Below are 12320 nucleotides of genomic sequence, written 5' to 3'. Positions count from 1 at the left end.
CTTCAGGTCATGCCCCCAGGTTCTACTTCCAAATACATGAAAATTGTGGGGGGGGGGGTGGAAGGGTTGGGGGGTGGCATTTTAGACCTAAAGCATAATGCATTAGGAGAGATTTTCATAATGCAGAATAATTTTAAATGAGAATTTAAAAATTCTCATTATAATTTTGTATGACAGCTGTAGGGTTATAAAACAATCTAAATAGGAAACTAGGTAATCCTATTAACAGCAGGTATTATTATACCATTAATTTGTTATTATAACCATAAACTACCATGGAAAAATCTTGTGTCATTATAAGATGTATGTAGCTCATCATGAGCATTTGCTCCCTTTTTAGTTGTTACTGTACCAAATATTAGTAATTTCTCAAAAGAATTAAACAGTTAATAATCCCTCAGGCCAGAGAAAGTAAATGAAGATAGCTTGTGTCAAAGTTAATGCTGTTGAACATTATAGTACTCATTAAACAGAAAAATGTTACTATGAGATTTGCCAAATTATGAAATATATGAATGTCCTTTATTTAAAATGTAGTATAATGACAGATTCTTAAATTTAAGAATTACTTAATATTCACCTGAGTTTCTGAGGATTAATATCTGCAAATACAGTACTTTGTGAAGAATTTATTGTGAAAATATTTGTATTTGTGAATTTTATTGCTTTATTATAGTTTGCTTCTTAGTAATCATGTTCTTGGAATACTTAATGCTGTGTGCTTACGCATACCAAGAGAGAGAAAACCTCTAACTTGAGTGAATTTTGTAAAAATGACTGTTATATTTGATAAACTGGTAGGATAATCTCAATGAAAAAGATTGCCTTTAGGTTCTTTTCTTCATTAAAGAAAAATGAACTACTTGACCCAGATTCTTAGTCTTTCTATTATATCATCCTTGGTTGTTAATACCAATAAATTATAAAATCATTTTGTAAAATGTCACATAGGAGCTAGTTTGACATTGTGTTAGGTTCTTCACTTCTGTTATTCAGTAGGATAAATAATCACATAGTTTGACTTACACCAAGAAAAGAAAAATTTTGTGTTGTGCCTGTCATTATAAAGAGAGATGTAATGAGAACTTGAGATGGTTAGAAGTTTAATTGAGTGATTCAGCAGTTTTGCATCCTAGGCTATAGAAGACATGGGTGACTATTTATGCCTTGGATGATTCCTTCCTTAATTTTGAGCATTGCATATTTTGTTTCAGCCATGAGAGAAAGTGAACTAAGACAAATGAAAATTTATATTTGGGAACTAATAATAATATCTTACTTTACTGAACACTTACACCTTTATATAAAAGTTTAGCTCTAAGCTGTTTAAGCAGTATAGTAGCTGTTTATGGAGAAGGTACTCAGAATAGACAGTATTTATGAATAACTTGTTTTTATAGTAAGAACTGTAGCATCTGGGTAATACCATGTCCACTGTGTCTTACTAGTTTCATTATACATTTAAAATGTGACATGAAAAATAATCTTTTATTTTTATATAAACCACACAGAAGTCTGTGATTGATCTAAATTTTCTTTTTTTAGCCATCCTGTGTGATATATGGAAAATCATGACATTTAACCTGTTATTTTTTTCTTCCGAAAAATAGCAGTAACAACATATAACATCACAGGATTGTTATGAAGAACATAGAAACTGCTCAGTAAATATTTCGTTAGATCACTGGATGATTGAAATGCCTGGCACGTGAGTTCTTAATCAATGCTGGTTCCATTTCTTTAGCCTTTCCATTAAGGCTTTGGAAGGAGCAGCCTTTTTTATTGTAGATTTCCTGAAAGTGATGTTTGTTTACCCAGAATTGTAGTAGCAGCAACTGATTGAAATAAGGAGTTGGGATATCCTTCTAAATTGCTCCTTTCACACAAAAACCCAGGTGGCTTCATTGTACTGTCCTTTTCTCCAAGATAATTTCATTTCCTTTTTTTTTCCTATTAAAATGTTCTTTTCTATTACCCTGTTAATGAAGCTTTACATTGGAACACTTTAAAGTAGCTCTAATAAGTACAGTGATAGAACTATTCTCTTTTAAGCTAATAGATTGGCTAGAAAATTATAGATTTCCAGTTTTTTCTTAATGCAAATCATTTTCTCCTACTTTTGATACTCTTTGGTTTGTAATAGCCTTCATAAATCACTAAGTTCTGTTTTAGCTCGGACATAAAGCTTTTTTAGTTAGTCCTGCAGCCACTGTATTTGCTGCTTGACATTGACAGGATTCTTGTCAAAGCCAGTTTTGAATAATCAGTGTTTAACCCTGAACAAGTTTTTCCTCTTTAGTTCTGTGTAGCTGTTAAGACTGTCTTGCCCTTACTCAGAAATGAGGAAAGTGACATGTGACTATTGTGTCATACATTTTTGCACACTGAACAAAGACATTTGTAAATTATCAGAATACCATGAAGTATCTCAGACCTTTTAATTTTTTCACTGAGCCTTTATAACCTTTAGTCTTGCAAATTTCATACAGTATTGATAACATTGCTGGTGTCCCTCCCTTCTGGTCCAGAAGATCTGTTTGCTGTCTTTTTTCATGCACAACTTACATTTATACTGCACAGAGTGGGGAGTACTTTTATGGATGAATTTAGAATAAAATAAGTTGAATATTTTATCTTAAAACCTTTCATTCAGTTAGATACATACTAATTAGTTTAATAGCCCAAGAAAATCTTCACCCCTGTAATGCAGACTTTGTGCTTTCCTAACTTGCTCTTGCTGTCATTGGTCCAGCTCTGGATGAATAGCACAGGGGAAATATAACTTCACTAGAAGTTAACATATTTAATATGATGAAGATAACATTTACATTTAATGTAATCAAAAATTTATTATGTTCTTTATGTTTTATGAGTAGCAAACTACTCTAATGACTGTGTAATCAGATTTCCCAGCCTCTTGAACATCTCAGATATTCCAGTTGTAGAGTTATAGGGAAATAAAGCATAATTTTAATTCTGATGAACCCAAAGGTAAAATATTGCAGCAAAATACATTAAATTGCCTGAATTTTATTAGGCAATACATTATTATATAATTGACATGCATCAGTTAATGGAAATAAGTTTGGCTCCCTTATTATTGAAGAAAATCTTTGGTACCTTTAAAAAATTTTTATTAATACATATTTACAGTACCTAATGATTATATTTATTGTGATACCTTTTTTTCCCCTTTGTCATTTAACCTTCAAAAATAATAAAGTTTCCTAGGCTTGGAAAGAAAATAAGTTTTGTTTTAAAAAAACAAAGGTTTTTTTTTTGTTTTTTGGGTTTTTTTGGGTACCAGGTATTGAACTTTAAAAAAAGTTAACACCTCACATATTGAACACTTTCAAATTGAGGGGAAATACAAAATTTAAGCACATGTATTTAGGTAACAGCATGATATATGACTTTTTTTTGTAAACTTACTGAAATAAAGTAGTGAAAATAGTTGAGAATATAAAGCCTGGAATTCCTTCTGCTTAGCATGATTGAAACTTCGTACCATGTACCAGGTGTAACACTTGATGTACATTAATTGATTTAATGTCTATCAGACACTTAGGAAATAAATATTAGTATTCTCATTTTATACACAAAGAAAACTAAAGATACAAGTTCAGTACTTAATAATTTGCCTAAAATCTCTGTGCTTGTACGTTGCAGAGATATATTTAGGTTTAGCACTTCCTGGTACCAGTGAACATTAATCTGTATTTTAGGTAAAAATGGAAGTAAATGATACCAACCTAGAGAATTTTTTTTTGTCAGCTTGATGAAGTGATGTAAATAAAAAGGTACATCATAGGAGTAAGTTTGTACTTACGTGGTAAATTGTTCCAGGAAAGTTGTTTTTAATCATTTAGCTTAATCTTAGCACAGATTTTAAGAACTGAAGATGTGCAGGTAGAGGTATCAGCTGATACTTATAAAGGAGTTAGAGGGCATTTTACATAGGATAGGAAATAAACCTACCTCTTACTATTTGTACTTATTTATTTCTTTTCTTTCTTTTTGATCTATTTTTAATCTACCTATCACATTGCTACACATTGCTAGTTTAAATACTCAGACTTTATCATTAACCTTTAAATTTCACTGGTATCTAGTTTTAAGATTAAGCTACATTTTAAGTACCCATCTGCATATGACTTTTTACGTGATACACCCCTTAATTTCCACACTTGATATAAAGGCTAACAATGATCAAAACTTTTGTGAGAAATACTAATATAGTATTACATAATACATTATTTAGCGTATAATAATCTTATGCTAAGTGTCTTTCAGTTGTGCACACATTTCAACTGTATTTAAATTTAGAACTTTGTATTTAAGTTAGTGTCTTAGTTACTTTTCTGATGGCTGAGACAAAATAACTGACACTCAAAATTAAAGGTTTATTTGTCTCACAGTTATAGAGGTTTCACTCCTTAGTTGACTGGTTCCAAGGAAGGGTGGCATAGCAGACATGCTTAGCAGAGGAGAAATATTCATGGTAAGCAGAATGTAGAACACAACAGGGTCTTTTTGCTCCTTTGGTATTCTTATTTAGGTTACCAGGATTAAGGCAGTGCCAAACCAATCAATGGGTGGATTTAATAATCATACACCCTTAATCCCAGCGCTGCACCATGAATCAGTCACACATTCTTGATCCAGACACCTCTGAAAAAGCCTATAACTGCATGAGGCTTTAGGGGAATGTTTAGACACAATCCATAGCAGTTGGGAAAATAGTTCTCTACAAATGCATGATGAAAAAGACCAGAAGTTTGTAGGGGTTTCATCTGATGGCAAGGTCAGTATGAAAGAAGTGATTGAACAGCTGATAAAAGACATGAAAGTAATTGCTAATAGATTTATATATTGTCTAGGAGAGTACCTTCCTCATGAGAAATGTGCAGTAGTGTTATGTTCAAGTGAAGCTGTACATGGAATGTTGAGTACTAAGTTATGTAGAACAGGAAATGCTAAACTGTATAAAAGATGATCAAAATGTTGAGATTCTGGAAATAATGGTATTTGAGAAATTATTCTTAGTAACAAAATAGAGATGTAATACTTCCTTCTAGACATTTTAAAGTCTGCCTGGAAATACAGCTAAGTGGCACAGCATCTGCTTGACAAGGTTGAGGTCCTGAGTTCAATTCCCGGTACTAGTAAACAAAATCTTTTATGTGGTAGAGGAAATAAATAACTAGAAAACGTAGGTGGAAGTTATAGAAATGCATGATACTTTGTAGTGAAGGATACTGAGTAATGAAATTGGCTGTCCAAGCTAGAGTTACTTGAAGGAGGCAAAACCACCATTTACATATTATACTGTGGAGAAATTTTGTGTTGCAGAGAAAATCAGAGCAGTGACATCTAGGGGTACTTCATATTTCTAAAACTAAATTTCTTAACTGGCCTAACATTGATCAGAGTTTTTAGACATACTTTCTTTGTTTCCCCGAAAAGGAAAACTAGTTTTGTATACACACAGTGTTAGTGTGGGCTGCTGGGCATGACTGGGGAGTTGAATATGATGATATTGTTTATTACATTGGGGCTCTTATCTCTAATGTCAAAATTTTTTGTTTCTTTTTCTGTCCACATATGTTCCTTTATTCTCAATAACAAATTGAAAGCACTGGCAAATTGTTTCATTTCTGGTACGATAATTTTTTCTTTTAATGATGTCAAGTGTTTCACATAATCTCTCCCCTCTTTACTTCAACCCTCAGCACGTTTTAAAGCGAAGATCTGGCGTGTGTTTTATCACTCTGATGTGAAATTTTGTCTTCTAACTCAGTTTCTTGTACAGTATCTATATTACACATTACTACAGCATACCATATCTTATCTGCCTCAGTTGGTTGTCACATAAAATGTATTGTTCTGTTTTAGAGTAAAAAAGTCTGTTATTGTGGTGTATTTTACTTTCAGAGAAAGAATTCATCAACTTATTTTATGTTAACCTACCAATTTAAGGTTTAAAAATGATACAAATGATGAGACAGTGAAATAGCCACTTTAAATTACTGCTCATCTATGTTAACCATAAATATTCTAATACATACTCAGCCAGCACATTTGGTGGTACGGTTACTTTTGGATATTGGATATGGATATTGACCTGAAAACATAACAACAGACTTAAGTGGACATATTTTTTTTTCTGTTATTAATCATTATTGTTATGACTTTTTAAATATTTTTAACTTGTTTCTTTTTATGGCATTTACTGTAAAATTTTTAAGAGTGGACTAAGGCAGTGTTCAAAAGGTTAAGCATTTTATTTTTAACTATATTAAAATACTCAGATTTATGTAAATGGTTGTCTATAACTTTTGATTATTTTCAGTCATGCTCTGTTGTTAATTGTATTCCTTCTTTTATTCTGTTCCCCTTTTTACTCCATAGTTAAAAAGAAAGAAAGAAAGAAAGAAAGAAAGAAAAAAAGGTTGCATCCCTAAAAAAAGCAAACACAATGGCAACAGTAGAATGAATAATGATTTTTAGCGACCTGGGTTTTAGCTGAGTGGCATAAGCGCCTGCCTGGCAAGCATGAGGTTGTGAGTTCAAACTTCAGTACCCCTCCCCCAAAAATAATTTTTAGTTTTTGAACCTCTGAAGAAACAAAAGAAAGGCAGGTTGTAAGAAGATTTCTCCTCTCTAGACTTTTACATTCTCTTTATCTGCAGAATGCAATTTGAACAATGCTCTTTAACAAGGAGCTAAGTTCCTGATTTTCAGCAAGTCTTTAAGTCTATATAGTTTAATTAAGGGAAACAAGTATATTTTATTCACATAGATTTATTCAATTTAGACCAACAGCATAAACTGCTTTTGGTTAGCTACACTCTTTACACTTGTAATCCTAATAAACCATCTTCTCATATTAAAAAAACAAAGACATAGAAAGGCTGAATCATGTCCCTAGAATGTGATAGACTCTAAACCTAGACTCAGACCTGGTTTAAAAGACAGCTTTTACATGTCAGTGCTCTAATGGACTATCTTACCTGTCAAGGAAATCTTCTAGTGGATTGATAGCCTTTGAAGTAGGAATGTCTTCTCTACTCTGGCTTCTGTGATCTGTTTAACCTTTAGCTAAGACCAGCCATGCATTTTAGAGAGGTGCACATTTTTATAAGTGACCTCCTCATTATTGGTCATGAGTAAATGTTGCTTATTGTACATTCAGATGGTGCCATCCATTTACTCAGAATTGATCATAGAACCTTAAGGACACAATGCTAAAAGTAAAATAAAATGAATATTTTTATGTGAAATATAAAATAGTTCATGAAAGTACTAGAGAGTAGGATGATGATTACTAGGGGTGAAGGATAGGGAAAATGGAAAGATGGTTTTCAAAGGGTACAAAGGTTTAGCTATTCAAGATAAATAAATTCTGAAATTTAGATTATAGTTTGTACAATATTGTACACTTGAAATTTGCTAAGAAATTGGATCTTGAGTATCCTCACAAAAAGACAAAAAAAGTAGTAACTTTGGTGATCGATCTGTTAAATAGCTTAATTATGATTGAGAAAAGTACACACATCAAAACTTCAAGCTAGATATATACAACTTGCATTAGTCAATTCTACTTCAGTAAAGGCAAAAAAATTGAAAGTAAAAAACTTGGAAAAATTAAGCTATTAGGAAAATAATAAGGAAAACAAATTTAAATGTGATGTGATTTTAAAAACGGTTATAGGAGTCTAATTAAAGAATGGTCACTTAAAATTTTTGAGTGAACTACGCTGAACCTCAGTGTCTACATCTGTAAAATGGCAAAATTAGGATCAGGGTTATAACTCAGGACTACAGAAAATAATACTAAGTAATTCAAAGCATTACTGCAAAGACTGAGTGAGATAACATGTAAAGGTAGGCATACAGTAGAATAAACATTCATTTCTTTATTTTTTTTCAAGTGTTAGAAGATTTTACTGATGGTAGAGTAAGAACAATGATGTTATTTGCTTTGATTGCCATTTTAAAATCCTGTTTATTCTTCTGTGTTGAAGTTGTCTTAGTTAGATTCTTGTTTGACTGACAGCATAGAATTAAACCCCTGAGCTAGATATTCAGATGATTTCATAGTACCCTATAGAATCAACAGCATTTTAATTTTAATATAATTTAGAAAATAAAGTCTCTCAAATGATCAGAACTTTGGTGAAATAGTGCATCATGTCTGAAATTCTATGAAATGCAGTATGAAAACATTACATTATATCAGCCATGCATTTTGGAGCAGTTCTTTGATAATTATATTTGAATATGATTTTTCTTTTGTGTTTTCTTGTGTGTGTTTTTTTCCTTTTCTGCTTAAATAAAATATTGCCAGCATGGTACATAAAAAGGTATCTTAGAGGTGCTCTAGGAGGAAGGGCACCTGATTCTCCATTATGTTTTCTTCTAAAAAAGTACCCCATCCAGTTGACTCCCAGTGTGTAGAAAAGAGGTTGAAGTGGGCTTTTAATCTTTGCATGTTGGGGAATTACAAAGCTTGGTGGCACGAAGGGGGAGAAAACCAAGGAATGCTGCTCACACATAGGGAGACACCCGCTTTAGCCTGTGAGCCGTCTATCTTACATAATAAACTTCAAAAATTTATTTGAGTGAAGTGTTCCACATTACTCCCAGAATAAATTTTAAAATAATAAAAAATATAAATCTTTATTAGATTGCCTTCAGTTCAGTGGTGTCTGTGTTCCTTACCTCTCAGAAGCACAGCAAAGAGCAGCCAGAATTGTGAATCAAAACATATTCTAGCTCATGTTGCGGCACTAATTACTTGAGCAGATAACTTCTTAGTTGGATTGTTCTTTAGAAAAATTTTGTCTTGTCATCTATAGTTCCAGGCTACCACAGGCTTGGGTTTATTTTATGGTAAAACTTTAAATATTGAAGTAGAACATATTTCTAAACTAGGGTAACTGATGAACGAAGTTCCGGTTTCTCATAGACACACAGATTATCCATGCCTTTCACAGAAATAAGAACTGGTTCAGCTTAGACATTTTTCTGCTAATTTAATATAATAGAATATCATATAATTTATAAAAACATGATTTAAAGGTATTTTAAGTTCTACTTTGGGAGGCCATTCTATAATGTTTGGGGAAAGAGATGATAATGTGATAGTTTGCTTATATTATATGAATGTGTTCTGTTTCCATAAACACAAGCTAATGTGGCAGGTGAATGGTGGCCTAGAAATTCATAGACTAAGTGGTTCATGTGAATCTCTGTACTCATGAACATTTTATTGTTCAAAATTTTGTAAATTTCAAGGATGAGTGTTGAGAGTACATTGAATTTCATATGCTGGTTTATGTTTTGTGACTAGCATACAATTCATTAAAAAGCACAAACTAGAAAAAATTTGAGTATGTGCAAAAATAACTATTAGAGGACAGGAATTACATCTTAACAATTTTTTAATTAACCCTCACTTCCTGGTCTTACATGCTGTTGTCTCCTATAGTTATGATTGTGGAAAAATGCTGAAAGAATAGTAATTTAAGATAAGTAGATATATTAAATAGATAGCATGTAGCTAATGTAGAGGAAATCATTGTAAGTATTGTCAACAAATAGCTCCCACCTTCAGAGGAAGGCATTTAAACCTGGGCAAAAACAGAAAGAAATATTCAGAAAGAAAGGTACAAATCTAAGCTTTCTAAATTGTAGAATTCTTTTCCAGGCTACCCTGTTCTTAGGAGATTTTGTTTGCTGAGTCCCAAATTTCTTAGCGTCAGCACTGTTGGTAGTAGGACTGGATAGCTGTGCTGTGGGCTGTCCTGTGCATTGCAGGGTATTTAGCAGCATCCCTGTTCTCTCCTACTAGGTGCAGTATAAACTCTCTTGAGGCACTGCATAGTGCTCTGTCACTGAGAACCACTGCTCTAGCCCCTTCCATAGAGCAGTTATGTGTTTAATTAGCTGCACTTCACCTTTGTGGAAAAGAGAACCTGAAGATTACTTGTGTGTTTTCTACCTTTTACTGAAATATATTGCAGGTCTGTAACCTGTTTATAATATGCTTTCGTACAGCTCATTTGTAACTAGTAATTTGTTGTTTGCATTTTTATTCCAGATACACTGTATACTAACGGAAAACTAAAGACAATATATGGGAAAGATGCATTTCTGACTTGTCTAATGTGTTTTAATGACAGTGCTGGTATACCTTATTTTTATATTGGCTTTCATTTTATTTTGTTTTAAAGTAACCAGTCCATTTTGCTTGACAGCGATTTTTTTTTAATCTTTGAAAAAAAAACAGACTGGTTAATATTGGTGTTAACAGACGGTTCATCTTGAATATATTTAGTGTTTTATAAACAGGTTTTATCTGGTAACATGGCTGAAGTGAGCAGAAATCTCAGTTCAGATGAAAGGCTCTTAAATCTCAAATGGTTAGATGAAGATGGCATTGTACACGTCCTCTTTTATGGAAGTTATAAGCTGTATGAGGAACCTTGCTTAAAAGTCAGAAAAAATGGCTTTAGTCTCAATTCTTCCTCTAATAAGCTCTGTGCCTTGGGAAAATCACCTCATCTCCTCAGATTTTTTCATTGGTCCATCAAATTCTAGATGGTGAACTAAATGACCTTTCAAGATTGCATGAGCTCTAGTGTAGTGTCAGAATTTTGAAAATATGCTCATGAAGCTAGAGAACTTTTTTTTTTTTTTTTTGAGTTTTTAACCTGGTACAGAATAGTGAAACCTAAAGGAAGAAATGTTAGAAGAGAACCATCAGATTTCATTCAAAGATAGCTCAAATGAACTGATCTATTAAATTAAGCTGTGTGCTATATAAAGTGGAAAGACGTATCCATTTGTGTTAAAAATTACTGGCTATAGATTATAAGAAACAGTTGTGGGTAACCAGATTTGCCCTTGGCTGCTCTGTAGGAGTATTTAAAAGTTAAATGAAGCAAAAATTTTGCCTGTGACAATAATTAAAAACCAAACTGTCAGAATCATTTTTATTTTATTGGCTTGTACTTTGTATAAAAAGATTGGGAAGGTGTCAGGTTATGTGAGTGAAATCTCTTGGTCATTTCTGAAAAACTAATTGGCTCTGGTTAGTACAGTCTAAATCTTTTAAACACAGAAGAGACAGCTTTTCAAATAGCAGTGTCATTTTTATTATATAAATTCAGCTCACTCAGCAAATTCAGTGTCCTTTTTCTAACAGTGTCTTTTATCTGAAAAGTAGAGACTTGTAGATGTTTTATCAACCAGTTCTGGGTGTGAAAAAAAAAAACCCTTCCATTCTAATTGATGAAATAATTACTTCCTCATCTACAATGCCAAATACTGTATATTTTCATCCTATTAAGTTAATATACAAAGCTTTAAATGTCACATGACATAAATCAAATAGCTTCTTTTCAAAATTAGCAATGTTCATCATCATTCAGAATTGTGATAATAATAAACTCTCACCTTTCATGAATACTCTGAATTTTTCTTCTGCATTTACTTGCTTTACTAAATTATAAATGTAATACTTGATACTTCTAACTACTTTTTGATTGTTAATGAATTGGGTGTTGAGAAAGCTTGCTTCCAAAAGATGGATATTGAATTTATCAGGTGTTATTGTCAGATTTCTCTAATCTCTCATTAGAAATGATAGTTCCAGGAAGGAGAGCATTATTTTTTGGCAGTTTATTGCTTTTGCATGGAGATTGAGACTTAAAGATTTAAACAGCTGTGTTTGAATTCAAAACCCTAGTTTGTCTTAAAAGTGTTAGGGCAAAGTCACAAAGCTTTCCTGGACTCCAGAATCTTATATATAAAGTAAAAATAGTTTGTTTTTACCAGTATTGTAAAGGATGCTTAATAATGAGTTATGTTTTTACCAAATAGTAAATATCCTTGGTAGCATGATTTGTTCAAATCATCTTAGCAGCTTTCTGTTTCCATTAAGTAAAATTACAGTAGTTGGATCTGTAAAAATATAAATAGAACTTAGTTTTTCATATAATTTCTTTTATTAATAGGTCAAAGGAAAGCGATCTTTAGGAGATAGGGCGCAAAGATAAAGTAAGGGAGATAAAGAGAACAAGTTTGCAAAATCAGGCAAATTATTGTGATCTGATAATTTAGTTGGATGTCAATATTTCTACTTAGTGAAACAGATGTAATCTTTCATTAACAAAACTCAGCCAATTTCTTCCATCTCATAGGGCACATATTTTATAGCTGAATTATTTCAAAAGCATTAAAATAATAGGGTGGCAGCACTCAGTAAGAAACCACTGTGTCTTTTGGCTGCATTTTGTTGCTTTTTAAGTCCT

General features: G+C 32.3%; 1 protein-coding gene across 5 annotated transcripts in view; it reads left to right on the top strand.

Annotated features, from left to right (window-relative positions):
• Positions 1–12320, top strand: part of Tdrd3 (tudor domain containing 3) — a 133542-nt gene that overhangs the window by 114858 nt on the left and 6364 nt on the right. The window lies entirely within an intron of this gene.

Source organism: Cavia porcellus, unplaced genomic scaffold (genome assembly GCF_034190915.1).
Source record: "Cavia porcellus strain 051 isolate PalLab524CR breed Dunkin Hartley unplaced genomic scaffold, mCavPor4.1 scaffold_21, whole genome shotgun sequence".
In the NCBI taxonomy this organism is placed as follows: Eukaryota; Metazoa; Chordata; class Mammalia; order Rodentia; family Caviidae; genus Cavia; species Cavia porcellus.
Note: the sequence above shows the minus strand (reverse complement) of the source record. Positions and strands in the feature narration are given on the sequence as shown.